Source organism: Cyanistes caeruleus, chromosome 2 (assembly GCF_971803275.1).
Source record: "Cyanistes caeruleus chromosome 2, bCyaCae1.hap1.1, whole genome shotgun sequence".
Lineage (NCBI taxonomy): Eukaryota > Metazoa > Chordata > Aves > Passeriformes > Paridae > Cyanistes > Cyanistes caeruleus.
In genome coordinates, this window is record NC_141702.1 from 17833590 (window position 1) to 17859729 (window position 26140).

The 26140-nt window shown below is 35.9% G+C and overlaps 3 long non-coding RNA genes across 3 annotated transcripts in view; 1 reads left to right on the top strand and 2 right to left on the bottom strand.

The window, feature by feature from the left end:
• The window catches only part of LOC147654646 (uncharacterized), an 837032-nt gene that overhangs the window by 348891 nt on the left and 462001 nt on the right, over window positions 1-26140 (bottom strand). The gene's annotated exons all lie outside the window — the stretch shown is intronic.
• On the top strand, window positions 5746-13909 carry LOC147654648 (uncharacterized). Its single transcript, XR_015282789.1, has 4 exons — window positions 5746-5827; window positions 6205-6276; window positions 8124-8471; window positions 8726-13909. It is a non-coding gene; the product is annotated as an uncharacterized LOC147654648 (long non-coding RNA).
• Window positions 20584-24368, bottom strand: LOC111926098 (uncharacterized). Its single transcript, XR_002862679.2, has 3 exons — window positions 24074-24368; window positions 23714-23801; window positions 20584-22425 (listed from the first exon to the last, which is right to left on the bottom strand). It is a non-coding gene; the product is annotated as an uncharacterized LOC111926098 (long non-coding RNA).

A 26140-nucleotide genomic window follows, 5' to 3' on the forward strand; every position in this document is an offset into this window, starting at 1 on the left:
AGTTCTTATCTTCACCTTAAATCTGTTTCCCAAGTCTCTAATATTTAACTGGTGGTGAGTTGGGAACATGAATGCAGAGTTAACATTCATTTAAGTTATACTGTACAGTCAGAAATTTACTAAAACCTTGAGCTCTCTAACCAGTGATGGGAAAGGTAAATAAACTTGGTCTTGCATAGTTTACTGATGTATGAAGCAATGATGTAGCAAAACAGTGCAGAATGGTGCTTACATGATTTTTTTTTTTTTGCTTCTTATCATCAGAGAAAGCATAAAAGTGAAAAAAAATGTATAAAAGAACTGGAACATATCTAGCATAAGAAAATTAAGTTTTCTTCTTGCAACATCTGCCAATTTCCTTTTTTTAATATCCCAAAACAGAAGAATAATTAAATAAATACATATAGAAATAAAGAAATATGTGAAATAAGGCTGTCTTGTAAGTATACAGCCTCACAAATTTGACAATATTGATGGAAATATTTATGAACTTCTCAAAAATACTTACAAGACTCCTATCAAATTCAATAGTTCAGAATTAGTCTCTTGAGTTTTGACCATACTTTTATTCCAGTACCAGATGAACAGGATTTACTTAACATGATTTTCCACTAAAGGCACAGTGAGATGGTGGAGAGGGGGAGAGAGAGTAAACAAGGAAGCAGTTAAGCTGCATTATATGGGCATAAAGTAAGAAAGTCATACAGAGGAGTCACAAATGTATTTTTGTTTCCCCATATAGCTCATATTTATCTCCCTAAATAAATCTGCTAAAAAAACTCAAGAACATTTTCAATAAAACTGGATAAAAGTAAATCAAATCCATCTGTTTTATAAAGAAATCCTGACAAACAGAAGAAAATGCATATATTCCTTTAATTTTAAGTCTCATGGGCAGAATTTTGGCTACTTAGAGCTTGCATTGCTCCATGGTGCTAAAATATTCTGGGCCCTGATTTGTATAAGTGACCTTAAAAAGATACTGTCAGGTTAGGAAATCTTTTACAGTCTCAGAGCTGGAACAAGAGTTCTTTTGAACTCTTCACTAATCAGCCTAATTTGGAGGAGCCTTTGTAATGCTCTAATTTAACCTAATGACTTGTATGTTTATATATATTCTTTGTCTTATGCATTATGTTTAAAGTATTTCTCACCCCATTATCACTTGATTTTAGTCAAAGCAGTAGATAGTATCCCTTTGAACCCATCGACTAAAATCCAGATATTAACATTTTGTAGCTGAATAAGAATAATAAAGATTAATAATCCATAAAAGATAAAAGGAAAATAAAATGCTGTATTTTGCTATGAGTCATGAACTATTTTGAAATTATCTTCTTTAAACCACCTTTTGTCAATTATATTGTTTCTATCTCTTTTGAAAATATATGACACCCTCTCCCATAATAATATATTGTTTCAAAAATAAATAATATTTTCATATAACAATTTTGTCTAAAATAGAAAAATTTAATTATAGCTTCATCTTAATGATCATCTTAACCAAAAGGAAGATAATGATTATACAGAATGTCACTGTTCACCTATGGATTCCATACAGAATATTTTGTTTGAGTTAATGAAAATTTTAATGAATGAAATGAAAGTTTAATGAAAAAAAGAGATTTTTTTGACACTTCCTCTTGGAAAAAACTTATTTAGTTTATTTTTTCCAGCTTCAAATTTTGCTACTAAAATGCTAAAAAAATTTTAATAGAATGCATCATATTTAACTAATTATATTGAATTTTACTGTGACCTGTATGTATTTTGGATGCAAGGCAATAACTCGATGTAATGTGGCAAGCCTCCAACAAGGAAAAAGTCGAAGATAAATTTTTGGTCATAAAGAAAATATCAAAACCTTCTTCCCAGCAGTACATTTAAAACATCCTCCTTTATGAACTAAAACATAGAAAAGCATGGAATAATGATAACTTCACTTAAACAATTGTATGCCTGTCTTTGAAGACTGAGCAGGAGAATGAACACCTTTTCTGCTTGAAGAATTGTGCCTCTCTATGGCACGTAGGCAAGGAAGTGTCCAACACAACTACTTTGAATAGAAATAGCACTTGTAGTGATACTTCATATGATCAGAAATGCTGACTTGCAGAACAACTCTCAAACTACAGTAACTGGAATTTATATTCCTGCCTGCTTTCTGAAGCAGTTGTGAAGATTAAGCTGGGGAAGAGCTGAGGACACTGAGATTTTCCTGTACTATTTTATCCTAACTTTATCTCATGACCTATGAGCTCTTTAGTGTCACCACTGTTTGTATAACGTACCTTGGACTGCTCTAATCTGTTTGTTTGAAAGAATTTCCCACAGTGAGATATTGTTTGATCTATTCCCAATGTTTATACTGCTGAGAAGTGACCTACACAGAACTGGAGACCTGAAGGTGTGTCAGGGGACGTTTAGGTTGGATATTGGAAAGGTTCTACCCCCAGAGAGTGGTGGGGCACTGGAACAGGCTCCCCAGAGAAGTGGGCACAGCACCAGCCTGACAGAGCTCAAGAAACATTTGGACAATGCTCTCAGGCACATGTGATTTTGGGGCTGCCCTGTGCCAGGCAAGGAGTAATTTTGATGATTCTTGTGAAAGCCTTCCAACTCAACATATTCTATGACCCTCATATTTTTTTTGCCACTAAAAAAGAACACAAAAATTCACTTATTTATCTGCATATTACTACAGACTAACACAAGGTTTAATAATCTTATAATTGCAAATAAAACATGTCTGGGAACTTGGTTTTATTTTCACCAGCCATACCAGGCTTATACAAGCTCATTTTTGCAATATGATTCTTCTTCTTCTTCTCTTTTTCCACCCCCCCCCCCCCCCCCCCCCACAATATTTCTATGAAATTAAAAGCCTGTTTTAAACTCTTGGGATAAATCTATTTCTTCAGTCAGAATTCTCCTGTCAGAGAAACATCTTCTCAGATTTAGAGATGAAATAACTCTCAGTATATATTGGTATGTAAACATAGCATATTACTTGTAGAGATCCAATTTACTAAAATCTTTTCAATAGTTTTATTAACTGAGCTTGAATTAATTGACTAGGGAGGGCATAGAGATTTAGCAAGACAAGCTACTCAAGATGAGCTACAGTGCAATGCAGTGTCATAAAAATTAAACAACTTCTTTGCTGGAAGATTAAAATCACAGCTGTTTTGTTTGAAGGGTCTTTTGATTGTTACCTTATTTATTTTTTACCCAATAATGTAATTAAATTTGGGTGAGCAGCATGACACAGGTATAGTATGGGTGAGATGAGAAGACACCCAGTGTAATACAGTGGTTGTGCAAGTAGTTTGTGCATATCACAAATCAACTACAATTTTTACATAAAAATTCAAAATTATAGATATGATCTAATTTTAATTTATAGATTTGCACTGACAATGCAGCCTGCAAAAGTTACTAACACTATGGTATTTGTCCTGTTTCAATCTATAACTCCTTCATTTAAACTGCATCTAATATTTTAACATGATGATGTTTGTAGTTTGAAAGAAACACATCAAAAACTAAAATTCTATGATTCATCTGTTGAATTTTATGCAACCTGATACCTTATGTTAGAATTTGGAAAGAGATGTGTAAAATGCAAAAAAAGGGAGAAAGACTAATATGTGGTTCAGAACAACTTGCTTTCAGCTTGACTCCTTCAGACAAAAGTTGACCTAAAACTAATCTTTTGCACATAAAATGTAAGGGGCTATTATGGAAAAGAACATAGTTAAAAAGAAAATAAATAAATTAAGAGATGAGTCCAACCAACAGTCATGAATCTTAGCCAAATGAGTGAAAGATGCACTTATCATTCTATCCAAGATGATTATCATGCTCAAAATACTGAGAGTCTGAAGAATTTTTACCACTTTTGTGCATAGTGATACATATGTGTGTAGAGATATACATATATCCTCCCAATGCCAGTGGTTGATAGGGATTCCTACCACATTGTGATTTCAGTTGCCACTTTCATATTTATTTTGTTTATTTAAAACTTACTTCCTTCAGAATTTAGCCCTGACATACCCTGATTTTATGCTAGGCTCTCCCAAAAAAGAAAAATAGACACATTTTCAGGGAGAACATGTGTTAGTATTTTGATTAATTTTCACTATGGTATTAAGAAGTGTTTTGCCGCCAGTGAGAGTGTTTTAGACTTCAATCACTTCCTTAATTAATTGTTATTCAGGTTTTGTGAGACAAAACTGGTTAGAGTTGTTAATATCCGTTCTTTACTGACTTTGTTTCCCTGAAAGGTGTTGAAACATATGAATATTTAATATTTCTTCATCTATAACCCATCTTCTAGCATGAGTAAAGGACAATAAAGTTTCTCATGAAAAATAATGTATTTTAGGAAACGTAACATATACACATAAGAAAATCTGTCCACTTTTCATCCCATACTTTTAAGGGAATTACTAAAAATACATTCATTAAACCACAAGAAATTATTTTTAAAAGGCTTGGAGGGCTAAGGAGATGTTAGGGGAAATTGCAGTAATAATGTTTGAGGAATGCAAGCCAGATACTGGCAATTACTATCTTAATGTTTCAACTGAAAGTCCTAGTAAAATAAATCACCTGTTTTTAAGAGAGAGAAATATACTGGCACCAAAAGCAGTAATGAAACTAATCACCAAACAAAAGAACAAATCTTGTCATTCAATAACTTCTTAGATCAAATTAAATAATCAATAAGCAAAGTGTAAATTAGTGACTAGACTAGTGGCTTGTACTCTAGATATATACTTTCAAATTGCAGCTCACTTCTGTGTGAGAGAGGTTATTTAACTTTATAAGTCATGGTCTTCTCTCTCTATCTTCATTCTTACTGTTTTAGAGCCCATTATGTACCTACTTTTCAGGGTCTTAGTAAAGAAAAAGCCCATTAATGATTACAAGATGTCCAGGTAAACCTCTGACAAGGGTCATAAAAGTGAGCAGAAAGATAATTAGTGGGGGATGCATTATCACACATTAAAGTTGAATGTACTATATGGATAAATGTAAACATAATGCCTAATAATAGCCTAATGTTTCATTTTGTCCCTGTCTAAACCTTTTGTGATCAAATTAAAATTTTCTTGTGCAGCAAACATGATTAAAAATATACCTTTCACCTCTAAAGTTTCAAAGTTCTCCAGAGGAGTGAATTTGGTAATACATTTGTCTTACTGGGAACAGGAAACAGTACAGAACTAAAACTTAATTAATCTGGTCTCTAGTTCAGAACAAAATGCAGCACATTGAAATATTCACTTGTACTGAATAGATTCCTTGGTTCAGAAGGAACATTTGTGTCAAACATAAGGCATTTGTTTGAGAGGAGGGACATGATTATTAATGACATTAGGAGAAGAATTGAATGTCATATTTCCTGATCAGATATGTTTCATTCAAAGGTCTTCCATGTATTAAATGAGATCACACAAAGGAGAATGAAGCTAAAGAGTTTAAAATCAAGATCAAACATAAAAAATTCAACTAATTGTAGATAATTATAATGATATTTCTTTATCCTGCAAAAATATTGGGGTGTGCTAGGCAGCTTAAATGGTATATTTAATTTGATGGGTCAGAGAACATGCATATCAAAGTATGGCCTGTTTTGTACAAGGCTCCTAAATGAGCTTTGAAAATTATTAGGGAACTAAGGTTAATTTTCAGTATCTTTAGGCAAGTCTGATGATATTCAAAGATAACTAATTTTCTGTGCTGTTTTTCTTTAAAACAACACTAAGCCAGTAATCATGAAGCAAAGAGAGGAGAAAATGCAACACAAGAGATGTAGGTGAGGACTCAGATATAATTTTTCTTCTTTATACAACCTTTTTAAAGTATCTGTGTAGTCTTTTCCCATGTGTGGTTTCCGGTCATGAACTTAAATCACATAGGGTTCCTGTAATGACAAAATGATACACGAAAAAACAGTTACTGAAACACATGGCTGTCTTATAAATACAGACAGATTTAGCTGTATTTCTGATTTTCTTGGTAAGTTTTCAGCAAATTTTTAAATGATTTTTCCCATATGACCATGTTTACCGATTGCATCTCACATGTTTGGTCTAATTCAGTCTAGTTCTCTTGGTTAAACTAAAATCTTGGGGGGTGGGTATGTTTGGTCTCATTCAGATGAAAATCATGTGTCCTATAAATTTTTGACAGGTATGAGCTTAAATTGAAACATCCAGTGCTTTCAAATACTGGCATGAGAATTGTGAAGATGTACAACTTAAGGTAAAGGAGATCATTGGGGTCTATTTTAAGACATGAAATAGTTTGGATCCATGACAGTACATAAAAGAGATCATAAGAAAAAGCAGAAAAGCACAAAAACTTTTGTGGTGCTTCACTAAAGCAGAAGACAAATAACCTGTTTCTTTTCTCACAGTTGGCTGTGTACTTGAGGTTCAGCCATTCACCACAACTCCATCCACTCAACCTGTTACCATTCAATGTTCTTCCCTCACCCACAGATGAACAGTTGACACCCTTGTCTGAAATTGGTGCTGTTTTGCCAAGGAAATGTGGCAACAAATTGCTTCATACCTCTTACTCTTACAAAAGATGTTAAAAATTAATTTATCTTTTCATAGATGTGTCTGTGGGAAAGGGCAACAAGCTACTGACAGCTTCCTTGCATTCCTCTATACAGTGGACTTCCTTATACCCTAATCCTCCAGTAGACCATATTTACTGAAGTTAAGTGAAAATGTATATTTTTTATTTAATTTGGTGCACATATGTTAAAAAGAACTGCAAGAAATGAAGGTCACTTTAAAGGAATAGGAGAATCTGAATTACATGATGGATTTCCAAGTGCTTAACTCTGTTTAATTCCATTACATGAACACCGAGCATTTTCTTGATCATTGCTAATTAGATTTCTAAATACTCTGCAAGGAAAAGCAGCTATGTCAATGCAAGCAGAGAAAACACAAATGTTGCATATTGGTTTAGTTTTGTCTTGTTCTCAATCTAAAGCAATAGAGTCCTAAAATTAAAATGTTGATTCTTCTTCATGCTGTTTCTGTGCTAAGTTAAAATAACATCAAAATTAAAAAAAAATAAAGTTAGGTTTAAGTGCACTAGGGAAAACTTCTGGGTGACAAGTCATGAGGAACTTTTGGGAAAGCTCAACCTTTCCTAAACAACAATGGCACACACCTGGAAGGAATTTTCATCAGAGAGCTCAAGATCCAAAAGTCATTAAAACACTGAGAACAAAAAACATTTCCTGTATGATCCTATTCAGGATGAAAATATATATGTGTTTATGTAAATAAACAAGATATTTTTTGCTATGCAGTTTAACTATAATTTCTTCTTAAAGACAATCTACAGGAGATGAATTAAGGTTGCTTGTATCTCGAGAAAAAAAATGGTAAAGTGGCATATGAGTGCAAAGCAGACACACTTCTGTCATGATTCTGTTTGTCCATATTTTCTGAGCTGTTCCATAATTATTGGTAAAAAAATGCTGTTTATTTAAATGTGAAATAGTTACAATTATGGTAATAAAGTTGTGACAATTATGGCCAAAATAAAAGTGACATTTTACTAATAAAAGTGAGACAGGTCCATATTATCCATCAAATATTCACACTCAGTCTGGCAGGTAAAGTAATAAGATTTTTTTTTTTTTTCTAAGAGAAAGTGAAAATGATAGGATTTCTCAAACATGTCCTAACAAATATAAATGGTACCTAGGAAAAATACAGTTCCAATGGAATATGACTTTAATACCCAAAACCAAATGAAACTACTATAAGTGAATCACTCCTCCATTACACTCTTCTCAGAAAAAAAAAAAAAAAGAAAACATCAGTATATTCAGTGTGCAATATTGATTTAACTCATGGTGTTCCATAAGGTCACCTTGACATTTTGACTCTGCAACCTTTCATTAAGATAAAGACCTATTTTTAAGATGAGACATTGTCTACCCTCAAACCATTTACAAAGAAAATGTTTCTAGTCAGTACACTAATTAATTGTATTGAATTTAGTTATTATAACACAGAACATAAGGACACTTACTGAGATGCTTTATTTGCTTTATATAAACATGAATTAAATGTCAGTTCTCAGGATACAAATGGGATTAATGCATTTGGACATACCTTCAATCTCCATTAAACAGAAGATAGCACCTGAAGCCTTGGGAAGAAGCATGAGGATTTGTCAAAGGTCCCTGCTTCCAGGCTGGAAGGACTGCACCCCGTGGAAGAGAGACCCTGCTGCAGTGGATTTGGGAGGACTGTGCACCCAAGGGGGGAGTTCGTGCTGTGGCACTTTTGGCAGAACTTGTGAGAGTGGACCCACACCAGGGAATTTCACAGGGAGCTGTGCCCCATGTGAGGGACCTGTGCTGGTTTTGCACGACAGGAACCCACGGTGCAGCAGGGGAAGGATTCCTCTCCCAGAGCAGTGTAAGGAAATCTCGGTGATGAACTGACCAAACCCCCACCCCCTGTCTCCCTGTGCTGTCAGGGGGAAGGAGGAGGGGCTGGGGGAAGAAAAGGTGTTTTTAAGGGCTTATTTTACATCTCATTATCCTTCTCTTATTTTGTTAGTAATTATCTCCATTTGTATCTCTACATTGAGTCTGTTTTGCCCTTGGAGTGTTCTCTCCAGATCCTTCTCTCAGCTTATGAACCCTTCATTTAATTTTTCTCTCTTTCAGCTGTGGCTGTGGAGGGTGAGTGAGACTGGCCCATGGCTGGTGTCAAACCATGACACAGTGACATCAGTAAAAGTTGGATAGCTGGTGGCAGAGTGAGCTGACACCTGCAATGCAAGCTCCAAGTGTGGGAACTCCAGCAGAGGGAACTGAGTGAAACAGGAACCCTGTTTTGTGCCATGAGGAGCTGGCAGCAACCTCACCCCGAAACATTTTGCACCTAGGGCAGCAGTCAAATCACTATATGGCTATATTATAACAAAATCAGAGTCTCACAGGAACATTTGCACATGATTTTCAAAGTTTTCTTTTCTTTATGCCAGACAGACTTTTATTAATGTCATATAACCAAGATGCTATTAGAAAAGTCTAGATGCTAAATAATCTGAAATGAATGATGCTTTCAGAAGAGAATGTATACACAATAGTATTGAGCCTTGACATTACCAACTCCCAAATACCACGCTTTGTCTCCCCATTAGTCAGGTCAGCTGCAGAACTATTTTATTTCACCTACTCATAGCATATCAGACTTCTTGTCTGTCTTAATCTGTAGTAGCAGCTGTACCCTTGTACAAAATTACTATCAGTGGTATGTTTTCTTTAAGGGACCACCTTGAAGTTCAGTGATGCAGTGTCTAGAGCATTGAAATTTCTGTTTTCTTTAATGTATTCGTATGCATTAGGTTAAACATGTTTTACAGCTTTGAAATTAAATGATCCTGTACCATGGAGGACTGAATCTCTGTGCTATACTGGGGAGAGAGATGTTACCAATCTCTTTTTGCTGCCCTTTCTTTTGTGCAAGAAGGACATATTGAATTTTTAGGAGAATAGGAGTTTTTAATTAGGTGGCTTAGTTTGTTCATGTTAACTTAAAGGGAAGAGAACAGAGAACAACTGAGGGAGTACTTCTAGGATTACAGGTTGATGTGATATCAGCACTTTGCTCCCAGTAATTAAAGTGCAGTGGGCAAAGGGAGTGAAGTCTGCAGGGGATAGATGCCTGAAAGAGGAGGTGGACTGGGTGTTACAGAGAGAGTCACAGAGTCCCCATCCCTGCCAAGGAAAAGGCAGAGGGGTACAGAAGGAGCAGTCAATTTGGTAGAGACAATGGGAAGTAAGAATTTTATAAAGTTATATGAGCATAGTTTCTCTTGCTTCCTACCTGGGAAAAATTATATCAGTTTCTCTCCAATATAACAACAACATTGTTATACATATTTAACTAAAACAGGTTTAAATCTTTGCGTTTCAAAATGATCCAACTGTTAGAGCTGAATAAATTTAGCACAACACTACTTCTCAGCCATGTAGGACAAAGGGCACAGTAAGTCATCCAGTATATGATAATTCATGGAATGGCAGTAAATCTGACCAGTTTTACACACATCCCTGTATCTTTAAAGTGACATGGCTGTATAAGTAGATTGCTCACTTATGATATATATAGGTACTTACAGCACTCTTTATAAATATCTGTAAGTAACACTGTGCAAGAAACCACAGATGAGAGCAAATGGTTGGCAGCTGTGCTAAAAAGTTCTTACAGTTTTAGAATTATAAAAGATGATCCAAAAAAGCCAAATCATAAAAGATGATCCAAAAAAGCCAAATAACTAGACACTGTTGGTGGACAAAATTCAATTAAAAGAAAAGCAAACAGAAGAACACTTGAAACTGAAAAAAGACATAGATGAGCAGAAATAGAAAAGGCTGCAGATTAAGAAATTAGGTCTCAATCTACTCTGAGTCAAGCTGAAGGAGTAATTTCAGAATACACTAGCAAAAGGAAACATATGTTATACTTCCAGCTTTTCAAAGTACAAACTGTAAAACAACACACTTAAGTAAAGCATATATATTTACTACAGCCAAGACTAAGTATTTTCATCTATTTATAGAGAAAAATGGTATGTATCTTCCAACATATGTGCAAAATCTGTATAAGTCTGAAATAATTTTCAAGACATCCCCAAAATCTGATTTTTCTCAGCTGTAGATAGCATTCCATTTGCATGACAAGAAATCAATTGCTAGCAACCCAGCAACGGTGAGAGCTGCCTTATTCAAAGTGTTACTTTGTAAAAATGCTCAAATGTCACCTGGTTCAAATATTTGGCTTATCAAACACTGAATACCAGGGTTGTTTGCTAACACGATAGCGGCCTGGTGTTAATGTGCAATGAGAAGCCTGCATGTGAAAATTGGGGTAACTCATGGACACTGAGCTGTCTGCCAGCTCCAGAGAGCCTGGAACAAAAACAGTGTGTTGGCCCCCTCCAGTGTCACAGCAAACTGAGTGTACCAGCTGAGTGTGTCAAAGCAATGTGCCTACTAGGGACACACCATTTCACACTGTCCTGATGGCACAGGGCAGATACACTGCACTACAGCAGATAAAGTACTAATCTGAAGCAGCTACACTTGGAAAAACAAAAAATCCATGTTAAAATAGTGGACAATATTCAGTGGTCAATCCACTCTTAAGAGAAGAATATAACAAATAGGGAACAGATTTAAATGTGAAGCTGGTAAGTGACATGCAAGATACAGCCAGGGTCTGAGTGAATCTTTCTGTGATCTTGTCCTTCCTTGTTTATATTTTATAATGAAGCATTGTTTTCTACATTGGAAAACATTTTTAAAAGTTTGCTTGATAAATGTAGTAGAATTTATTTCAGCTTTCTACCTACATGAACTCTTCTATACCTAAATCTACTGCCATTTCCTCCTTGTACAGTAAACAAAATACTAAATTAGAAAGAAGGAAGTGAAAATCTTTGTGAAGACACAAAGTACAGATTATGAAAGTGCTTGTCTCTTAATCACTGTCCCAGTAAAATTCACATACTGAAAAATGAGTGGAGCTTACTTTAGATTATCATGCCACTTCTTGGACCTTACTGAGAAGGGCACCATTGTGAACTTCAGGCAGCTCAACCTGCCCCAGTAATCTGAAATCACCTCCTGGAGTTTAGTGGACCAAAGCTTTGAGCAGAGATACTCGTAAAAAGGCAAATAGTGTCCTTTCTCATTCATTTTTCTCTGCAATTTTTGCCACATACTCAGAACCAATGCTTAAGGAAGACTGCAAACACTAAATAAAATACATGCCTCTTACTAGAGGTTGGGAAAAGCAGAGAGCTTTCCCACTGCTAGAGGAAGGGCTGGCAGATCGTGCTGAACTCCCTTACACATCTGTCCTTTATATGTCCTGTATACACCTTTCCCTACAGCTGTCATTGTTGCCTCTGCTAACAGTAAATGGGGTTTGCATTTCTAGAAGCCAAGAGTCACCCAGATTCAACTGGCTGCACATCACAGTTCAAAAAATGACCTAGGACCATCTCTATCTCTCTATACAACCTAAAACATTTCCCAGAGCTGGAAAATCCTGGCCAACATATACAAAATGGCAATTGCAGAAAACAAGATATGGCTTCCCAAAATCCTCCTAGCACGTCTGCAGGCTGACAACAGATTTGGGCAGGATAAATTTCTTTAAAAGGCACAAACCTGTGGTCAAGGATTGGAAAAGAGTTTTTTTCAAAATTAATCAGAATAGTACAGCTTCATGAATAAGTCACCCAATACACTTTTTCCAGAATTTAGAATACAAAAATTTCAAAGCATTTTCACTTAGGTTTGCCTTATGCCTTGCCTCACAATTGGCCATGAATTCCAGTTGTCAACCTCATTCCAGAGTGAACAACAAGGTGGATATTTTTTTCCAAAATCCTTCCCACACTTACTGTAGTTACATTAATGCAGGGATGTAAACACCAGCAAGATCATTGATCCCTCTTCACTTCTTCTGAGAGATTATAATTATGGCTTTTTGGGTTTTCAGTTACTGATTCAATGCAGGTGTTGGGATGACTTTTGTGACTGCTACTGCATTTTAATGGTACCTGAAATAAGAGCACTGTGGTTTTGTCTAAGCTAAAGGTCCCTTACAGGGCCTGCTATTCCTTCAAGTGCTGCAGTCCAACAAAAACAGTCAGATTTTTGTCAGCCCGGAATGGGCATAGTCAGGGTATGTTCAGGGTGTTAAAAATCTGTGCTGTTTACAGCTTCAGCATCCTCTGGGCCATTTTCAGCTTTTCAGGTGGCCTTGCCTCTGAAAGCAGCTCCCAAAGGAGGGAGCTTTACCAGCTGCTACCTTTACCAGAGGAGCTGCTGCTAAGCCTGGTAGTGGGCAACAAATAAGATTGCCCAAGGTATTACTGCTTTGTTGGATCAGTTTGTTGGTTTTATACACGTGTTTTAACTCAGTAGCATCATGAGAGCAGAGGCTGGTAAGCAAAGCAGCAAAGGCGCAGTCAAGGCCAGACTCTGAAAGCATCAGGCAGCTCTGCTTACTTGACTTGAGCTGTGGGGGTAAATGACCAAAGGATTATATTCAAGTGATAAAGATTCCATCCCTCTTCCAATGTTATCTTGTATTTTGGCAGAGGCTATCTCCCTTGGCTGATATGTCATCTAAATCTGAATGGGTCTTTACAATTTTGGCAGAAAGTCATAAAACGTAGAGAACACACAGCATTTGTCTGGTACAGTTTCCCCTCAAAGGGTTTCAAACATGGAGGATGTTAAGAAATAAAACAAGGATTATGTTTTACTAAATTTTTTGCAGGTTTTCACTGACTGAATGATAGATTAAGACGGCAGTGTCTTTTAGATGACTACTGCAGCCAGATGGATTCCAGCATTCTAGGCAAAAAAACCACCAGTTCCGAGAAAGACATAATTGGCTGACATCTGCTGGCTGCAACTGTGTATCCCAACACTAATTCCATCATGTGACAGAGAACGTTCCTTGGGCTTTCGTGGAATATTTGTATTTATGTATAAGACACTAATCTGAGGTACAGAGTCCTTCAGGGAAAGGTAAAATGTTATTACTTTTCTAAACAAGTGTTTTAAATTAATTTAAAATCCCTCCCAAACTAATTCTGCCTTCATCAAATTATATAATTGGCTTTATATTTTCTCATTATCCAGTACCTAGTGATTTTTTAAAAGACACTAACAATTTAAGGGAACTATAAAGTACAGACTGAATATAGGTATCTTGGCAGAAATATGCAACTTCTCTAGCACTTGAACTGATTAATTGGCAATAAACTATCTAATAAAACCATGTTATGTCCAATAATAAAAAAAAAGTGTTCTACACAGAAATGTAAAAAGTATGGAAAAAATGAAGGAGTCATACCTGAAGAGAACCAAATACACATTTTAAAAGAGAAGTTTTTTTATATTCTGCTTTCTTTGATTTATTATTATGCCCAAATAGTTCAACATTATCTAAGTTCCTGTGGTAAGTAAGAATGGACAGTACATTACATAACTGATTAAACACGTCAAAACATTATGGAATAGCACTATTTTAGTATAATAATTTCAGCAGGTTAGTTACACTAATTGTGCTTTGACTTTGATTTTTTTTTTGCCAGTGGGTCACCAACAGCCCATTCATAAAATACACTGAGCCATCATCTAATGAAAAATCCTGCAAACAGTAGGAACATATTTCCTACTTAATTCATGAATATTTTGTCTATTGCAAAAGATAAAATGAAAACCTTACCTTATGCCTTTAAAATAATTTTACTGTATTTATTGCTGCTATTACTCACTGATGGGTTACTATTATTCAGTGACAGTTAACATGATTTAAGATAACTTCCATTCTTAATAGCAATCTCTAAAAGAACCATTATTACTATTAAAGTCTTAAATAATGTTTAGCCAATGCAGTCTGTTAAGTGAAGTGCTAGAGTTGGTAAAGGAGTGCTTTGATAGTTGTACTGTTTAAGTCAATCTATAACGTAGACATATTCATACCTGACATCAAAACACCTTTTAAGCAGTAGCAAAATACATTAAAAATTCTGTGATTATGTAAAGAAATATTTTGAAATGCAGAATCTTGTGGTGATTATGCAACTCTTATGTAATTAAGCATACAGTTAACCCTGGGCCAGTGCAGTATGAGTAATTTAATTTTATATGCCTAAATTTTTCCTGTCATTTCCCAGCCTGTAATAGGTTAATGATACTGTACTTTAGGCTTCTTTCCACCAGTGAGTGACTTCAAGGACAGAAGGAACATCTTCCACAGGAGTGAAGACAGCATCTGTCTCCTAAAAATAGGAATGTTTATTTGTAAATAAATTGGCCTTGGTCAATAAAATACACTTGGAACTTTTTAGCAGGAAACATACACTGCAAGTATAGAAAGGTATGGTATAATTACAGGATTAACTTCACTTTCTTAATGCCTTTATTAAATATCAATGGAGAAGAATTATCATAGATATGCAGTGTCATCTGTTATGGTTTATAATTATGGACAGACATCCACCTCAGGCTTCAGACATTGCCTTTTTGCATTTATTCCCATATAACTTGTATTGGAAAGACTGCTACTTTTGCTCTCTACAGAGATTTTCTAAGTGACACATAAGCAGGAAGATGCTTTTACTGTCAGCCCACTCTTTTCACATTCCAAATATATGCCTCCCGCCTTGGTTGGATGGCACCATGCTTCCCTCCTGCCCTGTTATCCCTTGTGACAGAAGCAACTGACTGCTCACTCCCCAGTTGGTGACATCTAGGACAAAAATTCAAAGAGAGGTGGAAAAGACAGTGAGGCTGTTCTGCATCCCAGGACCCACACTCTTCTCCACAGCAGAGCTAGAGCATGGATCACCCAGGGTGGAAGTCCCTCCTGTCCCATGGCTGTGCTCTGTTGGGTCAGCCTCCACCACTGAGAAGCTGCTAGCTTAGAGTCCAGCAAAAACCACAGTGTTTTTGATGGGTTTGCAGATTTTGTTACTCATCGTACATTCCACATCTGCCTATTTGTGTGTGTGTTTTGATGACACACAAGGCTCACAGAAGACAAGGCACAGAACTGATATTTCCCTTAGACAGATAGCCAGAGATATCTCTTGGCCTCAAAGACTAAACCACACACTGATACTTCACACGGTGCTTCAAGACACCACTGTGCATCAGCTTTTAGAAATTAGTTTGTCAAATAGTGGTCTTCACAACTCATTTTGTTTTCTCTTTTTGTTTGTTCTTTTCATGTCATGAAGTCAATATTCATTACTGATGCATTACAGGATTTAAGTGTTTCACTAGTTTCTGTTCCAGATATAACTTGCTTCAAACATAAATTAAGTATTTGAGCTAAGTTGTCCTTTCAAATTTGTTATAAGGCAAATTAACACTCTCCCAAATCCAGAATAAAAATAGAACCAAGCTTTGTGTTTCTTGCAGAAAGCTTAAAAAAGTCTATTCCAGGCTGAGAGGCATGTGCTGAGAATTCCTGAGTTTTATAGCAGCTTGTGCCAAATCACAGTAGCACCTCAGAAGCAACCTTCCCACTCTTCCTTAGCAGGATGTGCTTCACATTAATATAGAATAATCTGCAAAAGAACTGCAACACTGTCAAGAGGAAACAGTGACAAATTGACACAGTGAAGTAAATAAATTATATTTTCATATTAATATATACTTGTTTGCTTGTTTTCTTTCCATGTGACCTGGCTGCAGACAAGTACATAAAGAATAGCTCCTAATGAACTGATAGACGCCAGTCCTAATCACAAAAAATTGAAAACATTGATCATTTTCATTGTGAGCATTTAATCTGACTTTTAAACCCTGTACAAAATTACATTCAAGTAAAAAGTGACACTGAGTGCACCAGAATTCTATTCAAATTGGCTTTAAATTTTGATAATTGTCAAACCAGAAAAAAAATGTTTTAGCGTTAGAAAGAAAAGTGTAAGAAAGTGCTTACAGTTGTCTATTTAAGCTTAGCTTTCTGAAATATTGAAGGTCAGAGGGTTTCTTTTTTTTCTTGCAAAAAGATATTTCTATTTGGTAGTTAAGATTGTCATATTTAGGAATTAAGTATGTATCCAGATAAATAAGTAACAGTTATTTGCAATGTGCACATAAATTTTAGTGAAAGAAATAAAACATTTGCCCAAACATATTAATTCATAAAATATGAAAAATAAATTCTATTTGTAATAACATTTCAAGTATTCTAAACATAGTTCTTTATAGATTTATATGAAGACCATTTATTATTATAAACAATTCCAGTATTTGGAAATCAAGGATGTCATTGCTTTCTTCCTAAATTGCTGGTGATTGACTTGGGCATTGAGGTCACTATCCTGCCATCAACCCATGTTTTCTGGACAGATGGCAGCTACAGATATTCTTGGGATAAAACAATGCACTGATGCAAGGCGTAATGAATATGTGACAAGAATAATACTGGGTGCCAAGAAAATTCACAAGGCAGTTCTAGAACTGTTTCTTTAGGGAAAAGAAATAGTCCAAGTAGTTTGAGAGGAGCATTTGCTTTAAATCTTGTCAAAACCCCAGATGGGGTAGCCAAAATAGTGTGCATTTCATTTTAGCTTGTGGGGGAGTTTTCTGCTCAGTCTGCTTCTGAAAGCAGAACAAGCTGTGGAGATCACAGATGAGATCACAGTACAATAACATATTTCTGTTTGAAGACAAAGGCCTGTCATCCTAAAACTCACTGTCTTTAGGGGTTGATTTGCAGGCAGTGAAGTGTCAGACTGGGGCCAGGGGCCTGGGTAAATTTGAGGGCTGCAATTCAAGAGAACGGCTTTGCTTTACCTAGCCATAAACATTTATTGGTTAGCTTTTCTTTCTGTCTCATCCTTCCTTTGTCTATATATGTACTGAGGAGTAGCTTCACTGCTGTAAACACATTGTATTTTTATTGCTGTAGCCCCCTGGAGTTTCCCTAAAACTCCTTTATATAAACTCACTATCATAGCTGTAAACCAGGATGAAATCTAACATGGCCAAATTCAAAGCAACCAGGGAGATGAGCCTCAGGCCTAAAAACTTTAAGCCCTTAAAAGAAAGGTTAATTTAGTGTCAGAAAAACTTAATTCTGACTAATTTGTTTTAGTTTCATGCATGCCTGGAGAGCTAAGGGTGGCACAAAATCTGAGGCTCACTCCTTCCTTGCTTTTGTTTCGCTCCAGGGAGGCAATAAGTTACTATTTGCACTTCAAAGACCAAAAGTCAACCTACTCCTTTGGCCAGGGAACAGGAGGGCTCTGTATAAACAAGGATTATCCCATTTTTCTCTGCCTCTTCCCATCCATCTTGACTGTAGTAAGAAATTCTTTATAATACTGCAGTAAGACTGTAGTAAGAAATGCATTTAGAGCATCAAGATACAAGAAAAGATTCTACCCAAACTGTCCCCAGTGGGATACAGAGGCAAAGGCATCCTGAAGCTATTTCACTTTTTCTTGACTTTCCTCACCTCTAGCACAGCCATAGCATGCCAGCATAATGATGGCATATGCTGAGTGGGCAGTGTACACTTAGTGGAAGCAACCCAACACAAACATCATGATTGGGAAACAAAGGAATGTGTGGTTTAGAGTATTTGAAGAATTTTCTTTGTTGACCAATGATAATAAAAAGAAAATTATGAATAATTGCAAAAGCCCAGATGAGTTTGAATTCTGATTTGAAATTCCAACTGCCATATATTTAGATTTTCAGTTATTTAACTTGAATTCAGAACATTTGAAGAATTTTAGGAAATGGAAGGGAAAGAGCATAGTGGTACTGAGACCTTATCTTCATCTAGTGAACTTCTGTCCTTGTTTTGATTGCTGCTATTGACCTTCAAACATTTTTTATCACATTATATCCATAAGTTTGTTTTATTATCTTCACTTGGTCTAATTACCTGGATGATTCTATACTGTTCCCTACAGGGAAATATACTGCTGAAGTTTGGGGTTTTAAATACTAATTAAAAAATTCATTAGTGTGTGAATTAATTTCCACTCTTTGTATTTTCCTGTCTCTCTTGATAGCAATCAGAATCTGATAGCAATATAGTTGTTGCCATACTTTAATTATAGTGTTAGAATTCCTTTATCCACCTGTAGTATGAGGAAATAAACTGTATTACACCCAGTCTAAATGCAAAGCCATCTAAACTGTAGATTTAAAGAGTTTAAATGTAAATAAAATACTTTGCCTTGTATAGCTATTCCAACTATATTCCTAGCATTTAAATATGTATTTAGTTCATGGAACAATATTTTAAACTATCCTTCTCAAAAGTATTCACAGGCACTATATTGAAGACTGAGTTCATAAATCTTGTTAAGTTGTATACAAATACACTGCAAATGAATCTCAGACCACCCCAGTTCCTTACCTGAGGCTGATGTTCATTCAAATCTTACATGGTTTTTTTATTCACTATGAAAGTGCCTATACTTTTGTGGGAACTTTAATTGTGGCTTTTTGTTCCTACAATTGATATGTACAAGCTAGTGTTCACTGACTGTAGTAATTGGCCTGGTTTTAACCACATAGAACTCACATTTGTTATGGAAAAATACAGGTATTGCATGACTGTTGTAAAAGTAAGACCTAGAGAGAAACTTTGTAAAATCATATAAAAATACTGTAATAATAACACCCATGCCTACTGAGCCTCAGAAACATCAATATGTCCTAATTGGTTCATGAGGACCACTTATTCATTGTATTATTTAAATGTTATTAGCTACAAAACCAAGCATCTTATCAGTAATGTGTTTATCTTCCACTCTGCACAACTCCATTAATTTTGCTTTTTATTTTTACTGTTATGAAGTTGGGTGAAAAAAGCAACAGAAGAGTTCCTTTTTGATGTATTTCATTAAGATCTCATCCAGTTGATGTCTATCGGTCTCTATTAAAAAAAGAACAAAACAACAGTTTTTCTAGATTAGGTTGTCATTCATAGTTCTCATATGAAAAAGATAGAAATGGCTGACAACTCATAACATAACATACTTTAGCCACTAAGGCTAAAGTAATTTTAAATTGCACCCTTTTCCACTGCAGAATGGAGAAGTTTTTCAAAACTCATGTAGGATTATGGGATCATATTGGTGCAACAATGGAGTCTAGCTGTAGTAACTCAAGTCCATGTCATGAACACTGGGTTGATTGTTTCTGAGTTTGACAGTGGAAAATTCTGGAATTGCTGCTGCTCTTCCTTGTCCTTTTTCTGACTCCTGTTTCTTGAATCATTTTCTGTTCATATACAAACTCTTAGTAGGAAAAGTTAAAGCTGCAGATCCATTACCCAAGAGTATAAACTAGAGATCTGAATCTCTGGCTGTGAAGGAGGACTAGAGCCTGGAGTTTTGCATTCAAGATGACTGCTTCATTTGTCAGGATGTTATAGGCATGTAATTACAGGAGAGCTTTCCATGGTGTAAATCCTGGTGTGTGTGTCAAAAGAGAAGGGTTCCAGTCGCTGCCTGGAACCACCAGTGGGCAGTTTATCTTTGCCAGTTCCACCTTCTCCAAGTGCTGGCTGAATTACCTTTGGACATCCATAGCTTGCTCTATGGTCTAGATACATAAAGAATTTAGAGAAATAATTTGTATTTTAGGCTCAGAACAGCATAGATGAGGAACTATCTAGATGTTTCAATGTTATGTGTGATAATACTAAATGTAAACCTGCCCAAGTTCCTTTGCATATGACTGCGTATCCTTTTATAGCTGTGCTTCACCCCCCAAAACAGACTACCTTTTGCAAAATTATGGAGCTCTGGAGTCTCTCTGTTATTTCAAAATCTGTATAAACACTTCACAAAAACTAGTCTCAATAGCACAAATTCAGAAATATCAAAATCATTCTCATTTCTGAAAATCCACAGATATATGTGTATCTTTATATACACACACACACATATATATATTTATAACTGTAAAAACATTCCCCAGTACACAAAAAATATAACTTCATGCACTTAAATCACTCTTCCTAGAAAACAAAACTTTCAATGGCTTTTAATGCTGATACATATAATTCACAAGCTTATGAGAAAAACAAAGTGAAATAGCAACAGTTAGATCCTGCACATTCTTATTAACAAGTTACTAAATTAAGGTTTCAAAAGACCAGACTGTCAGTGATAGTCCTTCTGCTGTTGCTGAAGTACAGAAAAAAAATCAGTTGTAAGAGCATGTTTGCATTCCTTCATATCAAGTTGCCTTCTCAGTATCACATAGAAGATATATAATCTCCTCTTATACTGAACACAAACTGGCACATTTCAGTGATGAATGTTTGCAAGTCTAAAGAGAGGACTTCAGCTGCTTTTTATCTAGCAGGGTCAGGGTTTAGATAGGGAGGCACAAAAGTCAAAAACAGACAAGCTGCATAGGTGGCCCATGGATAAAGAGGTTCATTCTTCTGGGTAATCAATCACATGAGCAGAAAAAACAAATACATATATGACTGAGAGGGTGAAACTAGCTTTGAAGGGAGATAATTACATTTGACTGAGTAGTGGTACACTTGCTTCTTAAACATCTAGTTTAGTCTGCAGCACATAAACACACATTCAAAGGACCATTTAGGCTGGTGCTTTTCCAGTTTCAGTGAAAAATTCTATTTATAAATAATTATTATTCAGAAAAAAATCAATTGTATTCTCATAAGAGGAAATTAATGGATTTAAAGGCATTAAGTGAATTAGAAAACACATTGTTCTATTTGCAGAGATTATTGGGTTGAGTGTAAAAAATACAAATTAAATTGACTAACAGCCAGATTTTTCCTGGGGCTTGTGCATTCTTCATAAGAATACAGCATTGAAATGGCTTTCAAGAAGCTAGTCCTAATATTAACATTTTCAAATCTGATTATTTAAAAATAGACCTTGTACAGATGTCCTAAGCCTTCACTGACATATGTGTGAACAAGAAAGCACTTTTTTCTGCAAGATTGGATTCAGAGACATCCATTACATGATCACAGCATGGATGAAGCTGGTGGGGACCTCTGGAGGTCATCTGGTCCAAGCCCCCCATGGCAGGTAGGACCACACAGAACTGTTTGTCTGGGACCCTGACATGTTATGGTTTTTTTTTATCTCTAAGGCTGGAGACTCCACAACCTTCCTGGGCAGCCTCTGCCAGTGCTGGGTCACCCTCCCAGTAACAAAGTGTTTCCTGAAGTTCAGACAGCAGTTCTGGGTTTAGGTCTGTGCCCATCATTGCCACTGGTCCTGTCACTGGGCACCAGTGGAAAGAGCCTGGCTCACCAGGTTTGTTTTGCAAAGCTGCTTTCTAGCTGGGTGATTCCCAGCATGTAATGATGCCCAGGATTGTCTCACTCCAGCTACAGGACTTTGCACTTCCCTCTCAATGCATGAGGTTTTCGACAGTCCATTTCTCCAACAATATAGATGAAGGTGAGGACTTATGCCTCTAAAGAAATCTGGGATTAACCAACTCTTCCATCTCACAAAAAGTGAGAAGATGACCCTCCAGTAAGGAAAGGATTTAGAGTTGATTTTGGGAGAAGTCACAGAATGAGGAACACAGATTTATATTTGAGTAAATAGCATGGTCCTAGTTTTTAACCAGTAAAAAAAAACAAACTTCCTCCCATCCTTCCAAAACAAGGACTTAATTCTTTGCCCAAAGAACTGAGAAAAAAAAAGAAAGAAAAATGATTCCAGGTTGTGTTTATGTATGATTTTTACTGTTTTCAAATGCACCCCCTAGAAATCCAGAGCATCCAGATACTCCTGCATGTGTCAAAGCTGGGCTTGGCATCATTTTGTTCCATTGCAAGTCTGGAACCCCTGTGAAAATAAAGAGATAAACCACAGAGAAGATGATGCTTTAACTTCAGAAGTGATTATTTCAGAAGCTGTAGCATTTGTCAGAAAACTTGCGGTAATGGTTAAAATGGGAGGAAAAAAAAAGAAAAATAGAGCATGTGGTTTTATTCTTGTCTTCATTGTGTTCTGCCTGCAAAGATGCACAAAAGGTCACATATATCTTGAACAGGAAATGATTGCTCTTGACATATAAGTCAATATAGCTTCTAAAGCATGAGGAGGTATAATGTGACACAAAGATCATCTTGTAAGTTTTTCCCTCAGCTCCTCTCTAATAATGTGAGGTGTAGAAAATTTAATTTTCTTATCTTATATCCTTTGCCTATTTGAATGTTAAGCTCCTTATTTGCCTTCCACAATGGAAAAGTCTTATTTTCCATTTCTTATTTTAAAATCTCTAGAGTTTAAAAAACCAAAAATAGTGAATGGTAGTTATGAAATGAAAGCCTCAAACATATTTTTTTCTTATCAAAATGAAAGTAGATGAATTTTGTAACCCATCCCAAATGTCATATCTGGGCTATTTTGGCTACTTGCAATAATACACTTGCGGACTAAAGAATTGTAATAGGAAAAGGTTCTGCTGGAATTCCTCTAATATTTGTAACCATGACAATATTCCTCTTTCCCAGAGACAAATGTTAAATATATACTCTAGCACTTTTACCAAAACTATAAAAAAGAATGAGGGTGTATTTAATCTGAAAGTGAAGTGGCATAAATGTTTATGAAGGTTTTAAGGTGTAAAAGTCACAAAAAAAGAAAATTTAAAACTAAGATTTTCCTCAGTTACTAATATAAAGACATTTGGAAATGGAATTTTTACCTACATCAGTGTTAAAAGACCAAGCCAAAAAATGCTCTCAAAACTAGAATACTATGTTAAACCTAGAACAAAATTTACTGACAACAAATACAATTCAAGTAAAATCTTGGCAGCATGAAGGCACAATTTGACAAGGGGCTCACCTTTTCAAGACTGTGAGCAAATTTCAAAGTGACTTGAAGTGCTGACAGTCTTGACAGCACATGGTCTCCTATATGCTGAAGGAATGGATTTTAGGATTGGGAAGTTCTAAATCACTGTCCTGTGCTGTCCTACTAAGGACATCAAAACAGCTTTCTTATTACTATTTCTGCAAGATGGAAATACAACAGGCAACACTACCATATCAGCTAGAAATAATTGTCTGTGCTTTTACATTGCATGGAACACACTAATAGAAGCAGGCCCAGACATGGTCCTTACCAGATTTTCAAGGATTAATGTAATTCCACCTGTGCCTGGCTCTCCTCTGTGTTCCATCCAACCATACATCACTACACCATTCATAGCACTGCCAAGACAGGAGCATAAGGGCAGATGTTAGCAATACACCAAAACATAACAAATAATTTTTAAAATAATGACAGATATGCTCAGGACAGAGTAGCCTTCAAATTGCAAAATGAGGAACGTCATTTGAGGTCAAATGAGGAAGAAAACACAATTACAATATATGAAATGAAATTTCATTCTTAGAGTTAACAAGTGAGTCAAAAATACAAACCAGCTTTTCTTTTAGATATTTGACTGGTAGCATAAACTGTCACATTATGATTTAAGCACCTGTTTCTACTTCAGTTATACAAAATCCTCTTCAATTTCTAGGATATAAAATATAGTAATAAAGATATCTATTGCAGGAGGTTCCCATCAGCCAGTCATTAAAACACAGAACATCTGAAGGTTAAACTAAGACCAGGTTTTTTAGTAAAAATAAGAAGTACTGTGAAAAAAGATCCAGGAAGCTATAGAGGGAAACATTTAAATCACTACAAAACTATTATCATTTGATTGTTCTGAATATAGTTAATATTTGATTAGGTAGGTGCTTGGAGTTAATGTCCTTCTTAATTAAATCAGACTCCTCCTTCTCTACCCCCAGAGAAGAAAAGATTGATCATGCTTTTTTTTTTTTTTCAAATGCTAATTAGTATAAGCAGAGAAAGTCTTAAATCAGAATGCTTTATTCAGTCCTGCTGCTTCATCCATTTGGATCCTGCTCACATTTCCTTGGGAGGCCTGCTCTTTTGTATCTGTGAAAATAAGCACAGATGTTGGCTCCACCTCCCTCAAAGCAAGTTTTGCCTAATGACCATTTTGAATGTATCCCACTTGCACCTGTTCAGCATTTTAAAGTAAAATAAAGTACTTGATTGACTCCAAATATCTTGTCCAGATTTTTTTAACTTGATTATGTTGCCATAAAAGACAAGAGGTTATTTGAGTAACAGCCACAGTATCAGCTGGAGTAAGGCCAACCTCATCATTCCTGGAAGCTTTTTTTTGTTGCTTTTAAAAGCCTGACTTGGGAGATATTGCAGATTAATTAGAACATTAGATGGCACTACTGCAGCACTGAGGTACACATAGGAGCACAGATTACCATATGCAATTATTTATAATGTGCCAAGTACACAAAAATGCTGATATTAAAATGGTCACATTGCACTCAATATGACATTTTTGCAGAACTGTTCTTTTTTTATCAACAGAATGCACTAGCTATCTTATTTAGTATCTCCTCCTGCCACAGAAGCCATCAAATTTATTTTCATCTACTATGTCTCCTTCCTCTTCCATTACAAGTGTCTGAATTGCAAAATATATTTTTCAGAGTTGAGCAAATCCTACCATCATTAAGTTTCTAGTCAGTTTTCCAAGGCTTTCAGAAGTCTGGGAAAAAATATTTTCATTTATACTTTCATAAATATGAATAAAATTTTATGAAATCTAAATACCTACTCTGGTTTCACAATACACAAAGTGAATTTCATATAATCATAGAATGTTTTAGGTTGGAAAGCACCTGAAAGATCATCTGGTTCCAAACCCCCTGGTTCACTAGACCAGGCTGCTCAAGACCCCACCCAACCTGGCCTCAAATGCTCCCAGGGATGGGGCACCCACAGCTTCCCTGGACAACGTGTTCCAGCATTCCACCAACTCCACAGTGAGGAATTCCTTCCCAATATCTGATCTAAACACACCCTCTTTGAGCTTTAAGCCATTCTGCCTTGTCTTAACTCTACCCACCCCTGTACATAATCCCTCTCCAACTCTCTAAGCCCTTTTAGGTAACTAAAAGTCTTGCTTGAGCCTTCTCCAGGATGAACAATCCTAGCCCTCTCAGCCTGTCCTCATAGGAGGAGAGGTGCTTCTCTGAGAGTCTTTGTGGCCTCACTCCAACAAATCCACATCGTTCTTGTGCTGGGGACCCGGAATCTGGTCTTTAACACCCAGCAATGTATATTACCAAGTCATTATTAGCACTATTGAAATTTACAAAACCCATTGTTTCATAGCAAATGGGACAAATTTTTTTGATTGATTCCACAGTTCCACCGTTCTGTTTGAAAATAAATTCCTTTTATGAGGTGATGGCAAAAAAAAAAAAAATCATACACATGGTGAAATGGAAAAAAAAATGCAATTTAGTATTTTAATCATATATGTTAGCATGTGACACAACATTTAGGAAATAGAAACAGAAAGCCATTCTGCAAAGAAGTATTAGCATTTGTATCAGAAAAAAGTGAGACCAAGGTATATTTTTATTACCAGGAGGCATTTTCTTGAGTTTTCTTCTCGGTTATTATGAAACAATTTAAAATACTTACAATTTAAAATGTT